Below are 21,519 nucleotides of genomic sequence, written 5' to 3' on the forward strand. Positions count from 1 at the left end.
TAATGGTAGGGCTTCCTTGAGCAGCCTGGTAGGAATGGGGTCTAATAGACATGTTGATGGTTTGGAGGAAGTAACTAATGAAAATAACTCAGACAGAACAATCGGAGAGAAAGAGTCTAGCCAAATACCAGCATTACTGAAGGCAGCCGAACATAAAGATATGTCTTTGGGATGGTTATGAATAATTTTTTCTCTAATAGTTATAATTTTATTTGCAAACAAAGTCATGAAGTTATTACTAGTTAAAGTTAAAGGAATACTCGGCTCAATAGAGCTCTGACTCTTTGTCAGCCTGGCTACAGTGCTGAAAAGAAACCTGGGGTTGTTCTTATTTTCTTCAATTAGTGATGAATAGTAAGATGTCCAAGCTTTACAGAGGGCTTTTTTATAGAGCAACAGACTCTTTTTCCAGGCTAAATGAAGATCTTCTAAATTAGTGAGACGCCATTTCCTCTCCAGCTTACAGGTTATCTGCTTTAAGCTGCGAGTTTGTGGGTTATACCACAGAGTCAAGCATTTCTGATTTAAGGCTCTCTTTTTCAGAGGACCTACAGCCTCCAAAGTTGTGCTCAATGAGGATGTAAAGCTATTGACGAGATAATCTATCTCACAGAGTTTAGGTAGCTACTCTGCACTGTGTTGGTATATGGCATTGAAGAACATAAAGAAGGAATCATATCCTTAAACCTAGCTGCAGAAAAGACTTCTACTGTAATGAAACTTATTCCCCACTGCTGGGTAGTCCATTAAAGTAAATGTAAATGTTATTAAGAAATGATCAGACAACAGGGGGTTTTCAGGGAATACTGTTAAGAATTCAATTTCTATGCCATATGTCAGAACAAGATCTAAAGTGCGTTTAAAATGGTGGGTGGGCTCATTTACATTTTGAGCGAAGCCAGCTGAATCTAATAATAGAGTAAATGCAGTGTTGAGGCTGTCATTCTCAGGATCTATGTGGATGTTAAAATCACCCACTATAATGATCTTATCTGACCTAAGCACTAAGTCAGACAAATGGGCTGAAAATTCACAGAGAAACTCACAGTAACGACCAGGTGGACGATAGATAATAACATAAAACTGGTTTTTGAGACTTCCAATTTGGATGGACAAGACTAAGAGTCAAGCTTTCAAATGAATTAAAGCTCTGTCTGGGTCTTTGATTAATTAATAAGCTGGAGTGGAAAATTGCTGCTAATCCTCCTCCTGGACCCGTGCTTCGAGCATTCTGACAGTTAGTGTGACTCGGGGGTGTTGACTCATTTAAACTAACATAATCATCCTGCTGTAACCAGGTTTCTGTAAGGCAGAATAAATTAATCTGTTGATCAATTATTATATCATTTACTAACAGGGACTTAGAAGAGAGAGACCTAATGTTTAATAGACCACATTTAACTGTTTTAGTCTGTGGTGCAGTTGAAGGTGCTATATTATTTTTTCTTTTTGAATTTTTATGCTTAAATAGATTTTTACTGGTTATTGGTGGTCTAGAAGCAGGCACCGTCTCTACGGGGATGGGTATTGGGGGGATGGCAGGGGGAGAGAAGCTGCAGAGAGGTGTGTAAGACTACAACTCTGCTTCCTGGTCCCAACCCTGGATAGTCATGATTTGGAGGGTTTAATAAAATTGGCCAGATTTCTAGAGATGAGAGCTGCTCCATCCATAGTGGGATGGATGCCGTCTCTCCTAACAAGACCAGGTTTTCCCCAGAAACTTTGCCAATTATCTATGAAGCCCACCTCATTTTTTGGACACCACTCAGACAGCCAGCAATTCAAGGAGAACATGTGGCTAAACACGTCACTCCTGGTCTGATTGGGGAGGGGCCCAGAGAAAACTACAGAGTCCGACATTGTTTTTGCAAAGTTACACACCGATTCAATATTAATTTTAGTGACCTCCGATTGGCGTAACCGGGTGTCATTACTGCCAACGTGAATTACAATCTTACCAAATTTACGCTTAGCCTTAGCCAGCAGTTTCAAATTTCCTTCAATGTCACCTGCTCTGGCCCCCGGAAGACATTTGACTATGGTTGCTGGTGTCGCTAACTTCACATTTCTCAAAACAGAGTCGCCAATAACCAGAGTTTGATCCTCGGTGAGTGTGTCGCCGAGTGGGGAAAAACGGTTAGAGATGTGAACGGGTTGGTGGTGTACAGGGGGCTTCTGTTTAGAACTATGCTTCTTCCTCACAGTCACCCAGCCGGCCTGCTTTCCCGGCTGCTCGGGATCTGCTGGGGGACAGCTAACGGCGGCTAAGCTACCTTGGTTCGCACCAACTACAGCGGCCTGGCTAGCTGTAGGATTTTCCAAGGTGCGGAGCCGAGTCTCCAATTCGCCCAGCCTGGCCTCCAAAGCTACGAACAACCTACACTTATTACAAGTACCGTTACTGCTAAAGGAGGCCAAGGAGTAACTAAACATTTCACACCCAGCGCAGAAAAGTGGGGGAGAGACAGGAGAAGCCGCCATGCTAAACCGGCTAAGAGCTAATAGCTGCGCTAAGCTAGTGGATTCCTAAAAACACACAAAGTGAATAATGTGTGAATAATTTAGAGGTGATTCAGCAGAGAGAGTGCTCTAATTAAGGCACGTGAAGATTACACTGTGAAATAAATCGTTATCTAGTTATCTAGCTCAATCTAACTACACAGATTAAACAGCTAACAGATACAGCAAAACACCGCTGTGCTCCGGAACAGGAAGTGATACAATACCGCAGTGAGAGCCAACCACCAGTAGCGGCCAGTGGAGTAACAACAGGAAGCAACGTCACCACGCTCGCATGCTCACGTCTGCGAGAGCATGCCAAAAATAAAATTAGGTACAGAATGTGACATTTTAGCATCTTAAAATACCTTTTAAAATAGATCAAGGTTAGCCATCTTCGAACTTGTCCATGGTCTGTGTCCCAAGAATGTTCCCTGTGAATTTGATGACTGTGGCAGTAAAAGAAATGGACTTGTACTGTACACGGACAGACAGACAGATGGATGCCAGGTCTTCGCAATACCCGATGGCCATATGTTGGCCTTGGGTAATAATAAAACACAAGAACCTTTGCAGCAAGCAGGCAATCTAACAATATCTCTGGGGCTGAAACGATTACTTGAATAATTCGATTACAAAAAATGATCAAGGCAAATTCTGTGCCTCGAAGCTTCGTTTAATGTTGTAGTACATTGCCAGGCCTGTGTGTGGTGCTGTAACCTCCCCAGAAAAAAAAACAGAAGAAGACTAGAGCATGCGCTCAGGCCGTGTAACAGCTAATAATTTAGCCATTAAAGCTACTGCTTTCCAATACCACACAGAGTAAAATAAAGCATTTTAAAAGAAAGAGGGTCCATACTGACTTACTGCGCATTTAAAGTGAAGCAGTGTGTTTGTCTATTTTTAAAAAACACACGGTCTGCTCCACGTGGTGAGTGACTGTTACTGACCCGACGGCTGAGTACCCATAGTTGAAGCCGGCTGCTGCCTGTTTTGTTCAGACTCGCACTGAGTATTTCGCTTTTTAGGGCAACACACAATGCTTCACAAACACAGTAGCTTTAAAAAAAATTAAAAATTACAAGTTGGGTGGAAAAAAACAAAAAACAAAAAAAACAGAACAGAAGGCCACATTCCATCGCCATTTCAGCAAAATGTCAAGACTCTGGCACGGTGATATTGTGCCATTACTTAGGGATAGCCCTGGACTATTGATGTTTAAAAAGGGAAAAGTACTTTTTATGTGATTACTCGCTTAATCACCAGAATAATCAATAGAATACTCGATGACTGTTGATCTGAAATGTAAAATGAAAGCTAAATGTAAGGAACTAAAAAAATTTAACTGCAAAATCAAGAAGGAATTCAGTCATGACTTTGAAACACGCTTAAAACTCAGCAAACCCAAAGAATATTGGAATCTACTGAAAAATGCACAGAGAAGCAAGGAAACCACAGGTAAACTATCAATTGAAACTTTCAAGGAACACTTTGAAAAATTACGGCGGAAACGGGCTGGGAATAGTCCCCCAGAATTCAATCCAAGAAAAATATGTCAGTAAATGAAGATCTAAATCGACTGTTCACAATCAATGATGAAGTCAGACGCCAGATCAAGAAACTCAAGAACAACAAAGCTTATGGAATAGACCACGTTTTAAATGAGTTCATTAAAAATAGTCCTGACAGTATGGAAAAACTACTTGTTGACTTTTTTAACCTTGTGCTAGATACTGGCTATATTCCATTGATTGGACGATAGGCTTTATTAAACCCTTGTATAAAAACAAGGGATCCCCTGATACTCCAGACAACTAAAGAGGTATAACCTTACTTAGTTGTATTGGTAAATGCTTCACAGCAGTAGTTAACGCTAGGTTAACCAGTTACCTAGATGCTATTGGGATTATTGGTGAGGAGCAAGCAGGCGTCTGGGAAGGATACTCTACAATAGGGATGGGTATTGATAAGATTTTATTGATATCAATGCCATTATCGATTCCCTTATCGATACCTCATGAATTTTGTACTAAAAGTAGGCTTTACAGGTTTTCTATGTATTTCATTGAGTCTTAAAGTAAATAAATATGAAATTAGTCACTGTATCCTTGATCTCTGGACATAAATAAAAAACAAAATGGTGTTTCGCTTTGAAGTTATTAATTCAGACTGGATTCTATCGTTCTAACTTGACTCGGCAGAGAGCCGCGCAACGTTTGGAGCTGTGTGAACAGAACGGAGGACAATTCTCGTTTCTTTCTCGCAACGAGACAGGAGTCCCAGTTATTAACTTTAATCCCCACAAAAGTGAATCACAACTCATATTCAGGGATGAAAGTGGTGAAAAACAAAAAAAGCTGAAACCCAAAATTACCCCCTAACACCACCTGCACGAAAATGTTTGAATTCTAGAAGCTCTGAAATACAATCTGGGACTATTCCAGACGATAAACTGGAGTGAGTGCAGCATCCATTTAGTGAGAAAAACAAAAACAACTTTCCTTATTAAAATTCATTCCAGTAGTATTCTGCTATTACTAGGATGCAGCAGTTTTGTAGTTTGGCAGATAGTCCTGGAGGAAATCACTGAAGAAATTAACACACTGAAAATATGGTTTGACAGAAACAAACTGTCATTAAACTTAAATAAGACAGGGATGAAATGGAGGTGTAAGAGTCACTAGGTGTTCACAGGAAACACTTATTTCTGTATGTATTTATTTATGTACAGTCACTTGCCCAGTTCCGGATCATTGCCAGTTCCGGCTCACTGCTGTAGTTTTTGTGTCGCCGTTTCTCGTAATCAGCACGAATAAGCTAATACTTGGTACCAATGGAAAGATTGATGTTTTGTCTACAAACGACCACAAGCTCGACCGGATCCAGCCGTCCTTGTGATCAGCAGAGGAATCAAAACATTCCGGTGTCTGCGGTGTGCGTGCCTTTTCTGACTCACTCATTCCTGCAAATTTTAAAGTAACGATCTCTAAAACGTAGCAAAGGTGAGTTAGCCGTTCTGTGTTTTTGGTTCTAGAGTGGGAAAATACTTACTTACTTGGGTAGAAAATGTCAGTGTGTTATGTCTTGCTGTTTAATTGCTGCGCACATTTATCTCCGATGCGAAAATTTTCCAGTTGCGGATCACTGAAGCAGCAGCCTCGTGTCTGTAGTTGTGAGCCTTGTGGACTTTGGGGGTCATCTCGACATCAGGAATGGACATGAATGTGGGGGCTTTTACTTTTTAATTCGGGAGAAATCTCACCTCCACACTTCATTTTTTGCTCGTAAAAACGTATAACGGCTTTTCGAAACGAAGTAAATTCTCATTTAATAAGAATTATTTTTATCATTTTGTGTTCAAAACACATTCTCGGGCACAGTGTATCATTCTGCATTAGAAGGGCTCCAGCCAGATGCCAGGAATGCCCCCAAAGTGACGCAGAGCGTCGTGATCCGGAACTGGATCAACAAAAGTGATCCGTTTCTGGCAAATGTTTGCGCCACACATAATGTGGCTTCACAGTTTAAGTAGAAGCGCTACTCCACCCACACTTTTTCAGCTAAACAACATCCAAATACCCAATACAATAATACACAATAAAGGACATTCAGTTGCATTATGGCTCCGTATAGCGGGACTTTAAAAAAGGTGATCCGGAACTGGGCAACCGTCTGTATTTATTTATGTTCATTGTTAGTTGCTATTATATATTTTCTGTTGTGTTTCTATTCGGGTTCTTTTTGTCTCTTTCTCTAAAATTGTATATAATAATCATTAGTTTATTAATATATAAACAAAAATAAATTTAAGAAATATTACAATTCGAAAACAAATGCACCCGAACGTGATGACAGCTGCAACTGCTAAATGCTAACTTTTAACATTGAAAATGCCATAGACATGCTAACGCGTTAGCATCGCTCCCGTTTTAAAGTTATAAAATACATCTATCAACTGTTTCAGAAGACCATAACAGGTCGGTTTAACATAGAAAAGGTAAATAATACTCACAGACGTATGCTCTTTGGGGTTTTAGCAGGGAAAATTTAAACGAAAGAAAGAAAGAATAAATGAAGCAATCGATCGAAGCATTGCTTCAATCGGTTCAAGGTTCAAAGCAAAGCCGCGCTGCAGAAAAGTTGATTAAGGACCCGCTGCAGGGTCTATAATCAATGTAGAGAAATTATCATTTTCCTGACAAACACCCCCCAAACAACCGCCACTCTGAAGGACCGATAACAGAATCGTTAAGCACAAAGCTTATTGATGTCGGTGGATCGAATCATTTCTTAATGATACCCGAAAGGAACCGGTTCTCGATACCCATCCCTACTCTACAATGGACCATATTTTTTGTTTTACACACTATTATTAGTCTGTACCAGCAGAAAAAAAAACAGGTGTATTGTGCTTTTATTGATTATAAAAAGGCGTTTGATTTAGTTGATAGGTCATCTCTATGGTCTAAGTTAATTGCACACAATATAAATGGGAAACTTGTCACTGTAATTTACAACATGTATGAAAATGCCAAGTCATGTAACATTGATGTAAAGCAGGGTGAGAACCTACCTCCGTTATTGTTTGCTTTGTTTATTTCAATTATTTTGACTATTTTATTAGTAGGAGATATAGTGGTCTAAAGGAGCTCGCAGGTGACTTTAGGACTCACCTTAGTGACGATGACATCGAAACGTACCTGAAAATATTCTTGTTATTGTATGCTGATGATACCATTGTTATGGCTGAAAGTGCCAATGAACTGCAAAATGCTTTAAATGCAGTCCATACGTACTGTAATGAGTGGCACCTCACTATGAATACAAATAAAACCAAAATAGTAATTTTCTCAAGAGGTAAAACAAGACAAAAGCTATACTGAATGTTATTTGTAGTTCTCTCATACCCCACTAGGGGTGCCTTTTGGAGAATAAATTAAACTAAAAAAATAACTAACCAGGATTTTTTAACAGCACAGGGGGGAACTTAGCGGGGCATAGTTGTGCGACGAGCAATGCAGGTGCGAGTATTGTAGAAGGGTCCTGGGACATCCCCTGAGAAAATCTTTAAATTTATAACCCTTTGAAACACTGTTTCTTGCATTTTGAGGGCTAATTTGTGTTGCTAACTAGAATGCTAAATAACGTGCAAAATGCCCTTTAAAAAACAAAATAAACACACATGACAATAAAGACTATTCTATATGTAATATTATACTACTGCACAAGTAAAAAGTCAATCAAGCATAAATACTGATCCAAAATGAAATTAATATTCAAAGTCATGTGACTAAAAGACCATCATTAAGACTTTTGAATTTCAGATTATAATCATTGTGATAAAGACTACATAAAAGTATCTTTTCAATGAGAAAAATGTTCATAGTTTATTTGAATGTTAGATTTAGATCATTTTGATGCACAGCTGAAGCACATGAGATAAATTGTAAAGCCTTGGTCCCATCGAATAATACACCATGAATAATGAGCCATGCATGGGTGTGTCAGCGATTATTTGAAGAATGATCCACGTTTTAATCTATTACGTATGCGTTATGAAGAAGCCTCTCTGTACCTCACATGTGCCAGGTATCAGCCTCTAGTGAGCCATGACCGACCTGTCATCTGAGTTCTTACTCACCAGACATGAGACTAAGTTTTCCCGCTGCTCAATCATAAAATCTATTCCTTAAAGGTGTCCACAAAAATCAGAGTTGAAGTCCCACAAACAACATCAAGTACAACTCCAGACATCTCCACATTTACTCACGGACGGTTCGTTCACGCGAGCACGCAGCTCGTGGTCAAAGGAAGAAAGATAAACTATAACAGAACTCAGAGCGCAGACCTGCAGCTCAGCACAAGAACAAATATAAACTAGAAGAGAAATCAGAGTGCACAGTCTGCAGCCAAACTGTGCACTCTGACTTCTCTGTGCAGAGATCCTGCAGGCTGAGTCCTCACCTCCTCTCTGCCCCCCGCTGCACACCTGACGCAGACATTCCTGCGTCGTCATGACGCCACAGGAAGCAAGTCGAAGCAGGTCCGATGTGAAAGAGGCTTGACCACCTGTTCAATCTCAACAAAAGTACACAATATAATCCTTTCCTGGCAATTCATATAAGTTCTTCATTAGCACATCTTTCTTTGACAAAAGATTACACAACAGTGTCACTGCATATGAGCCACGTCAAGCCACATATGATCCATGTAGTGCCATGTTAACACGGCTGTGGTGCACATTTAGGCATGGGTTTGGTCCAAACCTCCAGCCCTCCCACACCTGGTCCCTTTAAAACAGTGATCCTCACTATTTTTTCCCCACAAGAGCCACATTGGCAGGGAAAAATCAAGGGGAGAGCCACTTTTACGACAATGTACCAGTCACCTTTGCAAATGTGCATTTCTACATATACGAGGTCTGTCAAAGTATAGGTCTTTTTTATTTTTTTCAAAAACTATATGGATTTCGTTCATATGTTTTTACGTCAGACATGCTTGAACCCTCGTGCGCATGCGTGAGCTTTTCCACGCCTGTCGGTGACGTCATTCGCCTGTGAGCACTCCTTGTGGGAGGAGTCGTCCAGCCCCTTGTCGGAATTCCTTTGTCTGAGAAGATGCTGAGAGACTGGCGCTTTGTTTGATCAAAACTTTTTCTAAACCTGTGAGACACATTGAAGTGGACACGGTTCGAAAAATTAAGCTGGTTTTCGGTGCGGCGGCACAGGAAAAACACCTCCGTGTTGATAACCATTTGTAAAATCCAGGCGGCTTTTGATGGCTTTCAGTGGAGTGAGTATATGAGAAATTGTTTAACAGCTGGACATGTTCCAACTTGTCCTTAAGGCTTCCAACAGAGGTGTTTTTCCTGTGGCGGAGCGTCGCGGCGGCTGCGAGCCGACGCTGCAATCCGCCCGCACGTCTTTCATTAAAAAAATCTCCTTTAACAGTGGAATATCCGGATAAAATGCTGAAACCGACTTCTTCTGAAACTTCTCTGTTCTCTCACGACGTCCTGGATCAATAGAGCCTGAAATGTGGAGGTTTTCAGCTTGAAACAGGCTGACGACGGCACCTGGGGCCGTTGTGCGACGTCCCGTTCCGTGGGAAGTCCTTAAAGCGACAGTATCACCTCAAAATCTCTCATCAGCCGTTAAAATTTTCACCGAAAACCAGCTTAATTTTTCGAACCGTGTCCACTTCGATGTGTCTCACAGGTTTAGAAAAAATTTTGATCAAACAAAGCGCCAGTCTCTCAGCAACTTCTCAGACAAAGGAATTCAGACGAGGGGCTGGACGACTCCTCCCACAAGGAGTGCTCACAGGCGAATGACGTCACCGACAGGCATGGAAAAACTCACACATGCGCACGAGGGTTCAAGCATGTCTGACGTAAAAACATGAATGAAATCCATATAGTTTTTGAAAAAAATAAAAAAGACCTATACTTATTGACAGACCTCGTAAATTGGACATTCCACAAAAAAAGAACCAACACAGCCAATACATTTTTAATTAAGTCCATATTATCTTAATACTGGGATGAGCGGAAACTGGCATGCATGTCCTTGACTTTCTCCATGCTGTATTTGTAGTTTGTTGTTGCAATCATAGTGAGGCATTCAAGATGTGCACGGGTCAGTCGGTTTCTCTGTTTCCTCTTGACAGTGTTGACTCACAGGTGCATGTGCTCATGAAAAAAGACATCACTTTCTGTGCGAGCGGTTCCAAAGTGGGAAAGTCTGCTTCAGAAACCAAACTCCAGAAGTGGCCAACACCTACTCTGAGTTCAACTTGGAAAATGGTATTTGTTTGCAGCTCAGTTATTTCACTCTGCAGAGTGGCACGATTACCAGAGCAGAGCGTCATGATGGTTGGAGTGAGAGGACATATCCACATGGAAGGGGTTTTCAATAAAATTGAAAATCTCCTTACGTTCAGTCACATCACTGAATCTGGATTCAAATTCAGCCATCAGCTCCTCCAAAACTTCAACAAATCCTGTGTAGCTGAAGTGCTGCTATAGAGATGGGTCACTTGTGGTTGTTGCGCTGAGTTTTAGGAAGTGGATGAGTTCTCTGTCAGGTATCCACAGAGCAGTTATTTTGGTTTGGAATGCTCTGACTGCCTTCATCATGTCACTCGGAAGCTTGTCTCTCCCTTGGAGCTGCGAGTTGAGAGCGTTCAGGTGACAGGTGATGTCAGCGGGGAGGGCCAGCTGTGTGATCCAGTCTGGGTCTTTCAACTCTGGCTGGTGTTTCCTCTTGCTGTCCAAGAAAGCGTTGATTTCAGGAAGGAGGCTCAGGAACCGCTCCAGCACCTTTCCGCAGGACAACCATCTTACTTCACTGTGTAGCACTAAATCACTGTACTCTGTGTCATAGTCTTGAATTAACTGTCTGAACTGTCTGTGATTTAGTGATCTTGAAACAGTGTAATTGACCACATGCACAACATTTTGCATCACATTTTGGAAGTCATTGTTTTTGAGCTTTGATACCAGTGCCTCCTGATGGATGATGCAGTGGAAGCTGATGAAACTGGGCATTTCATCTCTTGTTTTCACGAGTCCAACAAAACCCTTCTCTTTTGCCGTGCATGCTCGGGGCACCATCAGTACACACATTTGCAAGTTTGGACCAGCTGAGATGACTTTCCTCAAAAATACCAAAAGTGCATTCAGAATATCCTCACCTTTTGTTTGGCCATAGAGTGGAAGTACGCAGAAGTTTTCCTCTCGAAAACAATTTTCTTTTGGGAATCTTACCCAAATGCACAGCTGAGCAACATCGGTGACGTCTGTGCTTTCACCACTGCGATGCTGAAACAAGTGAGGCGCAGAGATCCGCCAACAGCTGGTCACGTACAGTAGTGTTCAGAATAATAGTAGTGCTATGTGAATAAAAAGATTAATCCAGGTTTTGAGTATATTTCTTATTGTTACATGGGAAACAAGGTACCAGTAGATTCAGTAGATTCTCACAAATCCAACAAGACCAAGCATTCATGATATGCACACTCTTATGGCTATGAAATTGGGCTATTAGTAAAAAAAAAGTAGAAAAGGGGGTGTTCACAATAATAGTGTGGCATTCAGTCAGTGAGTTCGTCAATTTTGTGGAACCAACAGTTGTGACTCAGGTGTCCCCTATTTAAGGATGAAGCCAGCACCTGTTGAACATGCTTTTCTCTTTGAAAGCCTGAGGAAAATGGGACGTTGAAGACATTGTTCAGAAGAACAGCGTAGTTTGATTAAAAAGTTGGTTGGAGAGAGGAAAACTGAAAACAACCATCAAAATGGATAGAAGAATAACCAGAATGGCGAAGGTTCACCCACTGATCAGCTCCAGGATGATCAAAGACAGTCTGGAGTTACCTGTAAGTGCTGTGACAGTTAAAAGATGCCTGTGTGAAGCTAATTTATTTGCAAGAATCCCCCGAAAAGTCCCTCTGTTAAATAAAAGACGTGTAGAAGAGGTTACAATTAGCCAAAGAACACATCAACTGGCCTAAAGAGAAATGGAGGAATATTTTGTGGACTGATGAGAGTAAAATTGTTCTTTTTGGGTCCAAGGGCCGCAGACAGTTTGTGAGACGACCCCCAAACTCTGAATTCAAGCCACAGTTCACAGTGAAGACAGTGAAGCATGCCCATGATATGGGCATGTTTCTCCTACTATGGTGTTGGGCCTATATATCGCATACCAGGTATCATGGATCAGTTTGGATATGTCAAAATACTTGAAGAGGTCATGCTGCCTTATGCTGAAGAGGACATGCCCTTGAAATGGGTGTTTCAACAAGACAATGACCCCAAGCACACTAGTAAATGAGCAAAATCTTGGTTCCAAACCAACAAAATGAATGCCTCGCAGATGTGAAGAAATCATGAAAAACTGTGGTTATACAACTAAATACTAGTTTAGTGATTCACAGGATTGCTAAAAAAGCAGTTTGAACATAATAGTTTTGAGTTTGTAGCGTCAACAGCAGATGCTACTATTATTATGCACACCCCCTTTTCTACTTTTGTTTTTACTAATAGCCCAATTTCATAGCCTTAAGAGTGTGCATATCATGAATGCTTGGTCTTGTTGGATTTGTGAGAATCTACTGAATCTACTGGTACCTTGTTTCCCATGTAACAATAAGAAATATACTCAAAACCTGGATTAATCTTTTTAATCTCATATCACTACTATTATTCTGAACACTACTGTGCGTCCTTTCCGATGACCTCCATCCACCTCATTATTGTTGAATCAGACAACTGTAATCCTTTTATTTAAGGATCATGTCGTTGTTGTCAGAGTCTGAGAACAGTATTTCTGCTGAAGCCAAAAAGCAGTCTTTTACTATTTCAGAGTCTGAGAACATTTTTTTGGCACGCGCCAAAATCCATGCTGTCAAAAGATGCCTGTGTTAAACGCTCTGCAGTGGATCTTGTCCTGTGGATAAGATTTTGTTACTCACAAAGTGAAGCAGTGAGCTGTGCTATTTTCCTCTTTCTTAGTTCACTGCCAGGCGGATAACTTTATTGAATTTTGGATGTGCAGTTTTGAAATGGCGCTCCAAGCTGCTCCATTTGAAACAGGCGCGGGTTTGTTTTCACATTAAGCACAGAGGGTTCATGCCATGAAGAACAAATAAGAATTCGTCTGTCCACTTCTCTTGAAATTTCCTGTGCTCATCTTGTATGCTTCGTACCTTTCCGTTTTCTACTGGGAACACCAAACTTTTGCCTGCTCGTCCCCTCTCCGGCGTCTTCACGTTGATTTTTGTTTGCTGCTTCCTCAGACTCATTGTCCTCACTATTCGTTACAACACTGTGTGTCTGTCCATCTGGTTTATGTCCCTTTTTAAAAATTAGAAGTCTATCCATTTTGTGCCTGCACCTCACGCTGGCTAGCGGAACTAACTAACCTGTCTGCAAGCGTGCAGTGAGGCCAAGTGCCGTAAGCAGGCTGCGTTGCCAAGTTTGACAGTCCCTCCTTTAGGGATCACCAGTAATTAAGCCTTAATACTTCTCCCTTCACCTTAAATATCAAAATGAAAGGAGAAGTATAATGCAGATGTTTGTTTTTTTGTAGTGGAGTGTAGTTCAATGTATGTTTATGTACATGTTTGAAAAATGTATTGGCTGTGTTACCATATTGTTATAAGCTACTATGCGAGCCATCAATTAAAGCTTAACGAGCCACGCAATGAGTAGGGAGGGGTGTTATTTCAAAGAATTTGGAAATCTATAAATGTTTGCATGGAATATGGAAATATACACAGAATAAACCATAGCAGGATCAATTTTGGGTCATTTGCTTACAAAAACCCATATGGACGGAGCCAGTGAGATATCATGTTCAAAAATCACCAAAAATAGACGAAAATGTCATCTTGAGAACCGCTGCACCACCTATCTGGTGTTTTTTTTTTAAGAGTAATTGACAAAAAAAACTAATTTCAGTACATATGTTATGATCAATTGTAACAAACATAATCTATGGAGTTTTTATTTCAGGAACATCAGTTGAGTATAATCATCACATGTAAAGAATGACATGGCCACAATTAACTAATTATAAGCAACAGAGTGGTTTTCTACGTCAACAGCACATATACGACACACGCATTACTTGAAATTTTCAAACGCTCCGTCCATATGGGTTTTTGGAACCAAATGACCCAAAAATTATACTGTTATGGTTTATTCCATGTATATTTCCATATACCATGCAAAAATTTATAGATTTCGAAGATTTTTGAAATAATGCCCCTCCCTACAATGAGTTATCGCTGCTTTAAAGTATGGGTTTTCAATTCACAGCATCCATTCAAGACGTCACATTTTTTTAAACGCAGTCCAAAAATGGACACTCCAGTACAGTCCAGCAGGTGTGCGCTGTGCGCCAGGATGCAGTTCACCTGTGTTCCAGAGTCATTAAATGCACCAGACCAGCTACAACCGATCCACAGGCTCCTGGACAGTCGCCTCTGCGCTCCTTCTCACTGGCTTTGTTTCTTCCATGGCTGACACCGTGATCCAACTTTTAACTTTGTGTTCATCCGCTATTGACTGCAAAATCACTCTTTTGCGAGCTGCCGTTTTGTGTAAATGCTATTCTTGAGCGCGACTCATTGCGTCAGTGCGCCTCATCTGATCCATTAACAAGATGTTAAATCTATCATAAACATACTTTAACAGCATCTTATAAAGAAGGAATTAACATGCAACCATTTTACCAAGATATTACACGAAAAAATAGTTACATTTTAAGCTGTTCCAAAATACGTTTTCCACTTCATGGACCAGGAGAGAAAGGGGACAAAAAGGGGACAGATGAAAGGGTCCTCTGTGATTCCAGCGATTAGAGGTGTTTTCAACATCCAACATCCTCTGACAGAAACTGATTAATCCGCTACAAAATAATCCTCATAGCTGCCAGGCGCTTGGTTAATGGGCTTTTAACAGCCTTGTCCTCACCACACACGCCTCGAAAATCCTTGTTAGTCCTTGTCATAACACACAAACTGCCCCACACTGTTGTTGCTAAATGCTGAACTTCTTGAAATTAGTGCCACGCTCAGAGATGAGCCTCATTAACCAAATATTCTGCCTCTAAGAGCCACTATTCTCTCACGATTGTTGAATACCTCCTCTCGTACTAAAAAAAAAAAAAAAAAAAAAAAATGCTGCATGGCTTATTATTCACTGTTCATTACACTGTGTAACACAATTTTTGTTCCTGGCTTCTAAGTGTTATATTTCAACTGCTTATATCTAAAGTCTATGGAAAAATGACTACATTCAGCACAAACTTGGATTTTATTTTCTTTAACGTTCTAGAAAGTTCTAAAAGTTTCTTGAAATTTCTAGAAAATTCGGGACAGTTCTAGCAGTTAAAGAATATTCTAGAAGACTACTCAGTAGTAGTGAAGGTGAATCGAGAATATTCTTGAAAACAGACAAATTTCAAAATATCATTGTCCTGATCACAGAAGCAAAGTTTCTGTGGAATAACAGCCATTTTCTATTTATTTAAGGCATAACAGGTTAGGAAAACACACTGTGTACCCAGGAACAAAACAAAAATAAAAATTTGTTACATAGTGATTATTTAGTGGGACCAGGTCTTAAATGCTGCATTTTATTTCTTTGTAAAAACATTTTTTATTACTCATTTTGTAATTTCAATATGAAATAAGTTGAAATGCAATGTACTACTTATAAATCACTCTTTGATTTGAATATTTTTTTTCTGCTTGTAAATGTAGATGTATATTATATTTGGGTAGGGCTGAAACGATTAGTCGAGTAACTCGAATAATTCGATTACAAAAAAATGTTCGAGGCAAATTCTGTGCCTCGAAGCTTCGTTTAACGTTGTAGTACATATGCCAGGCCTGTGTGTGGCGCTGCAACGTCCACAGGAGAAAAAAAACTGAAGAAGACTGGAGCATAACAGCTAATAAAATTAGCAATGATAGCTACCGCTTTCCAGCGTGACACAGAGTAAAATAAAGCCTTTTAAGAGATAGATGGTCCACGCCGATCATCTGAAATAGACTTACTGTGCATTTAAAGCGAAGCAGGTGTTTGTCTCGTTTTAAAAAACACACGGTCTGCTCTACGTGGGGAGGGACGGTGGCCGGCTGCTCTCTGCACGGTGTGAGGGGCTCAGACCGGGCGAGTCACAGCTCTGGCCCCGACTACATTGACAAACAGCAGAAGTGCACTCTTTCTTCTGTGTTTCCCTCAGACTCACACTGTTTGACTTTTTAATTTTTGCTTTTATGGACAACACACAACACTTCACAAACACGGCGACTTAAATAAAATAACAATAAAAAAAAACTGACTGCGAGGCTGCATGTTCAACCTCCAGCTGAAACGCATCTGCTGAATTGCAGAGAAAGGGAGAAAAAAAAAATATCACACAGGGACCCAGTGCATCAACGTTAAATAAAAACTTAAAAATGGTTACATTTTACAAGTTGGAGAAAACAAAACAAAGCCACATCCCATCGCCATTTCAGCAAAATGCCAACACTATGGCGCAGTGACATTGTGCCATTACTTAAGGAGAGCCCTGGACTATCGATGTTGTTTAAAAACGCAAAAGTACTTTTTATCCGATTACTCAATTAATCGCCAGAATAATCAATAGAATACTCGATTACTAAAATAATCAATAGCTGCAGCCCTATATTTGTGAAAAACAAACACTTGTGAGATTGAAGCAGAGACATGATAAAAAAGATTAAAAAATTTGAGCCACAAAATAAGCGGTGCAAAAGGCCCTCTTAAGGTGATGATGATGATGATGATATCTGTTTTAGGGAGCGGTAACTAATGATTGAGCGTGGGCATAGGGGGGGCATGTAGCCAGAGGAATCTGCCAAAATCGTCAAATTGAAATGCGACCCCCCCCCCCCCAACAAAAATCCTATGAATTGAAATCCAAGCGCCCCCCAAAATCACACAAATCAATCAGTCTCCCCACCCTGGGACTCAATGTTACCCTATGTTACATCTTGGGATGGATATCGGGAACCGGTTCTTTTCGGGTATCGTTAAGAAATTATTCAATCCACCAACATCAATAACCTTTTTGCTTAACGATTCCCTTATCGGTCCTTCAGAGTGGCCATTGTTTTTGGGGATGTTTGTTGGGAAAATGATCATTTCTCCACATTGATTACAGACCCTGCAGTGGGTCTGTAATCAACCGTTTCTGCAGCGCAGCTTTGCTTTGAACGTTGAACCAATGAAGCAATGCTTTGATCTGTTGCTTCGTTGGTTCTTTGTTTTATTTCGCTTTATGTTAATTTTTCCCTGTTAAAACCCTAAAGAAGATATGTCTGAGTAATATTTACCTTTTTTGTATGTTAAACCGACCTGTTATGGTCTTTTGAAACAGTTAATAGTTGTATTTTATAACTTAAAAATGGGACTGATGCTAACGCATTAGCATGTCTATGCCATTTTCAATGATAAAGTTAGCGTTAAGGTGTTCGCATCTCAGCACGTTTGTGTGCATTTGTTTTCTGTATAATAATTAATGGCTCAGCATTTGTTGTCGTAAAAGAGTCAAATGTATTAAAAATTGTAATTTTTTAAAATTTATTTTTATTTATATATTAACAATAATAGCAACAACAACAGCAATAATAGTAATAATAATAATAATAATGCTACAGTACAATTTTAGAGAAAGAGACAAAAAGAACCTGATAAAACAAAACACAACAGAAAAGATAAAACCAACTAACAATGAACATAAATAAATAAATAACTGAACACCTAGTGACTCTTACACCTCCACTTCATCCCTGTTTTATTTAAGTTGAATGACAAATTGTTTTGGCCAAACCATATTTTCAATTTGTTAATTTCTTAAGTGATTTCCTCCAGAACTATCTGCCAAGCTACAAAACTGCTGCATCCTAGTAAGGGTAGAATACTAGTGGAATGAATTTGAAACAGGAAAGTTGGGGTTTTTTCTCACCAAAATGGATGATGCACTCACTGCAGTTTATTGTCTGGAATAGCCCCAGATTGCATTTCAGAGCTTCTGGAATTCAAAAATTTTTGTGCGGGTGGTGTTGGGGGGTAATTTTGGGTTTCAACTTTTTTTTGTTTTTCCACCACTTTCATCCCTGAATATGTCAATCGTGAGTCACTTTTGTGCGGATTAAAGTCACTCGGACTCCTGTCTTGTTGCGAGAAAGAAATGAGAATCGTCCTCCGTTCTGTTCACACAGCTCCAAACGCTGTGCAGCTCTCTGCCGAGTCAAGTTAGAACGATAGAGTCCAGTCGGAATTAATAAATTCAAAGCAAAACGCCGTTTAAATCAACTGACACCTCTTTCCAAACATTGTACGTCCTGCAATGATGTGCAGCAGCCAGCTGAGCTCAGGTGTACAGAGTGACATTCATGCCAAAATGTCTGAAAAGAAATGCTTTTGACAAAAACTACAGATTTTATTTATGTCCAGAGATCAAGGATACAGCGACCAATTTAAAATGTTGTTGACATAGAAAACCTATAAAGCGTACTTTTAGTACATAGAAAATTCACAAGAGATATCGATAAAGGAATTGATTTAAGGAATCGGATCGATATCAATAAAATCTTATCAATACCCATCCCTACTTACATCTGCCCAAAAATTGATGTTTGAGACAATATACTCAAATAAAAAAAATTGTTGGACTTTGAAAGCTTGTATCTGGTGAATTTTGGAGAGGTTTCAACTAAAATTTCTCCAAATATGAAATCCCCCTCCTAAATTCTGTGACTTGAAATTCACCCCTTCCATATGTAATTATTTTAAATCAGGCCCCCGAAACCCACTCCTCTCCCCACCAATGAATAATGACCGCTCCCTTAGTGCCTTAACCAGTGAAGAGACGATTATGTGTAGAGGCATAGGACCTTAAAGTCTGACGTTAATAACTTATCAAAAGCTTTTAGAACTTCAGTATAGATCTATAACTTTTTATGCGCTTCGATGTCATGTTTATCAGTCATCGCAGTATATATACTGTTTTATTTGAAAATCAGGTAGAGTTTGTATGCTAACGACACCAAAAGCTTTTTTTCAGTACACGAACAACTATTGATTCTAGGCCTCAAATGGGCTCCTGTCGATGTTTAGTCGCACAGATGGAGTTGGTCTAAAATAAAGTTTAGTGGACAAACCTGCTCTGGATCAGCAAACGTCAGGCTTGAAAACAGCATCCAGCACGTTGACTAGTTTCTTCTCTTCTTTAAATCCACTCGTTTCTTCTTGCTCCTCTGTGATGTGTTTGTTTCTACCAACTCAAATATCTCGGCATTAGCAGCAGTTGGCCGCTGTTTCAAAAACCTTCTCAGCTGTTCCACCTTTTCGCGCTAACTTCACCTTTTCTTCGCAGTCTCCTTTCTTTACTGTCGACCTTTGTGCTTCTGGAGCTCTTCTAAAAACATATTCGAGGATCACAAAGTGAAGTTTGATCTGTTCAAAGAAGAGTTTCCAGCGTCTCCAGCTAACTAGCTTTAGCCTCGGACGACAACAGGAAAGAGTTCTTCTTCTTTTTCTTGGTTGTCGGCAGGCTAGACACGTTCAGTGCATTGCTGCCCCCTCAGCTCATAAGACACAGAACACCTATTAAACGTCAACGGGATAGAGACAGCAGTCATATTTTCCAATATTCTTTTTCTTCTTCTTCCAAATTCAATGGCGGAGGCACTTTAGGTGCATCTACTGCCACCTACCGGGTTGGTAAGTGATCGCTGAGATTTACAAAACCTTAGCTCCTGGCAGCCATAGACATTTGTTTAGATGCGATGAAGTAATTCAGTGTCCTTTAGATATTTAAAGTAGACCTGCATTGAAATAAATGTGGTCAGATCTCAGAAAGAAATAGTTGATATGTATTTATAAGACCCTTATGAATGCAGTAAAGTAAATCTGTAAGCCCGAATTTGTAATTCAGCGGAGAAATCTTCGTTTAAAAATGACAAATTTGCAGCTAAAATTTAGCCCTCCGTGAAAACAGTTTGTACATCCGGGTCATTTCCATGACGTCGGGGAGAATACGACGCGCTTGCGCCTTCAGTCCGATCAAAAAAAAAAAAAGCCTTCAGTCCGATCCTGCATTGAAATTGATTTTATCTGTTAGTAATGTACTGTTATACACATCCGGATTTCAACATCCAAAAGTAAGCTGCAATGAATGCGAGATACAGCTCTGCATGCTCAGATCAGTGGCGACATCGACAGCAGGCGACATTCTTCTCTGTTCTTCTCTGTTTTGATGCGGAGCGGCCAGTAACACCTGTTGCCTGCAAGGACAGACTTCTTGCGGCAAAATCCGCAGCGCCGCACGGTCTTGGTAATCAGAGCCGCAGAGCTCCGTGGCTGCTGAGAGAGGTTTGCGAGGTCTGTTAGAAAAATATCTGACCTTTTTATTTTTTTCAAAAACCATATGGATTTGAATCACGTGTGATTGCATCAGCCAAGCTTGAAACTTCGTGCACATGCATGAGTTTTTTCATGCCTGTCGGTTGCATCATTCGCCTGTGAGCAGGGTTAGAGTGAGGTGTGGTCCACCCCTCTCGTCTATTTTTTATTGTGAATAAATGTCTGAACGATTTGGAGCTTTGCTGCATCAATTTTTTTCCAGAAACTGAGAGACCTCCAGGTGGACACCGTTCGGAAAATTAATATGGCTTTCAGGGACGATTTTATGGGGATTACACAGATTAAGGAGTGATCCAGATGGTTTAAAGACCACCCACAACTGCTGAGAGCGCGGTGCGCTCCCAGCCCCCATCGACAGGCTGACACCCCGCTGGAACAACCAGATCATTTCCAATGTGAAGGCTTTGTTGATCCTGGACCTCGTCTGACTTTCACAAAAAGGCTGAAGATGTGGACATCAGCACTTTTTCGGTACATTCCACCGTTACAGGAGTTTTTTTCATGGAAAGAAAAGCGGAGGGACGCGCCATGGAGCCGTTCATTACGCGGGACAAAACCACCTCGGTGCTGGTCTCACAGGACGGCTTAAAGGTGGATTTCAGATGGATTCCGGTTGCTTTTCAGTCGTGTGATTATCCGATTGCATGAGCTGGACCTGCTCCAACATGTCATGGAAGGCTTCATCACGGCGTTGCTTTGCGCCATGCAGCTCCACGGTGATGTGCGGTGGAGCCGCTCCTCTTTCAATGACAAAAACTCCTGTAACAGTGGAATGTGCCGTTCATTTCTAAACTGGATGCTGTCTTGATCCGGTATGTCATCTGACTAGCACAGGAATTGTGAAAAGAGTGGACATCAGCATTTTTTCGGCACATTAAGACAGACGTGCGGAGGAATTCCGCACGTCGCGGTGGAGCTGCATGGCGCAAAGCAACGTCGTGATGAAGCCTTCCAGGATATGTTGGGGCAGGTCCAGCTCATGCACAATCACAATCGGATAATCACACGACTGAAAAGCAACCGGAATCCATCTGAAATCCATCTTTAAGCCGTCC

General features: G+C 40.6%; 1 long non-coding RNA gene across 1 annotated transcript; it reads left to right on the plus strand.

Annotated features, from left to right (window-relative positions):
* Positions 1-3,614: 3,614 nt before the first annotated feature.
* LOC117531230 lies at positions 3,615-19,914 on the plus strand. Its single transcript, XR_004566577.1, has 3 exons — positions 3,615-3,742; positions 4,722-4,723; positions 19,902-19,914. It is a non-coding gene; the product is annotated as an uncharacterized LOC117531230 (long non-coding RNA).
* Positions 19,915-21,519: the final 1,605 nt, after the last annotated feature.

Source organism: Thalassophryne amazonica, chromosome 18 (genome assembly GCF_902500255.1).
Source record: "Thalassophryne amazonica chromosome 18, fThaAma1.1, whole genome shotgun sequence".
Taxonomy (NCBI): domain Eukaryota; kingdom Metazoa; phylum Chordata; class Actinopteri; order Batrachoidiformes; family Batrachoididae; genus Thalassophryne; species Thalassophryne amazonica.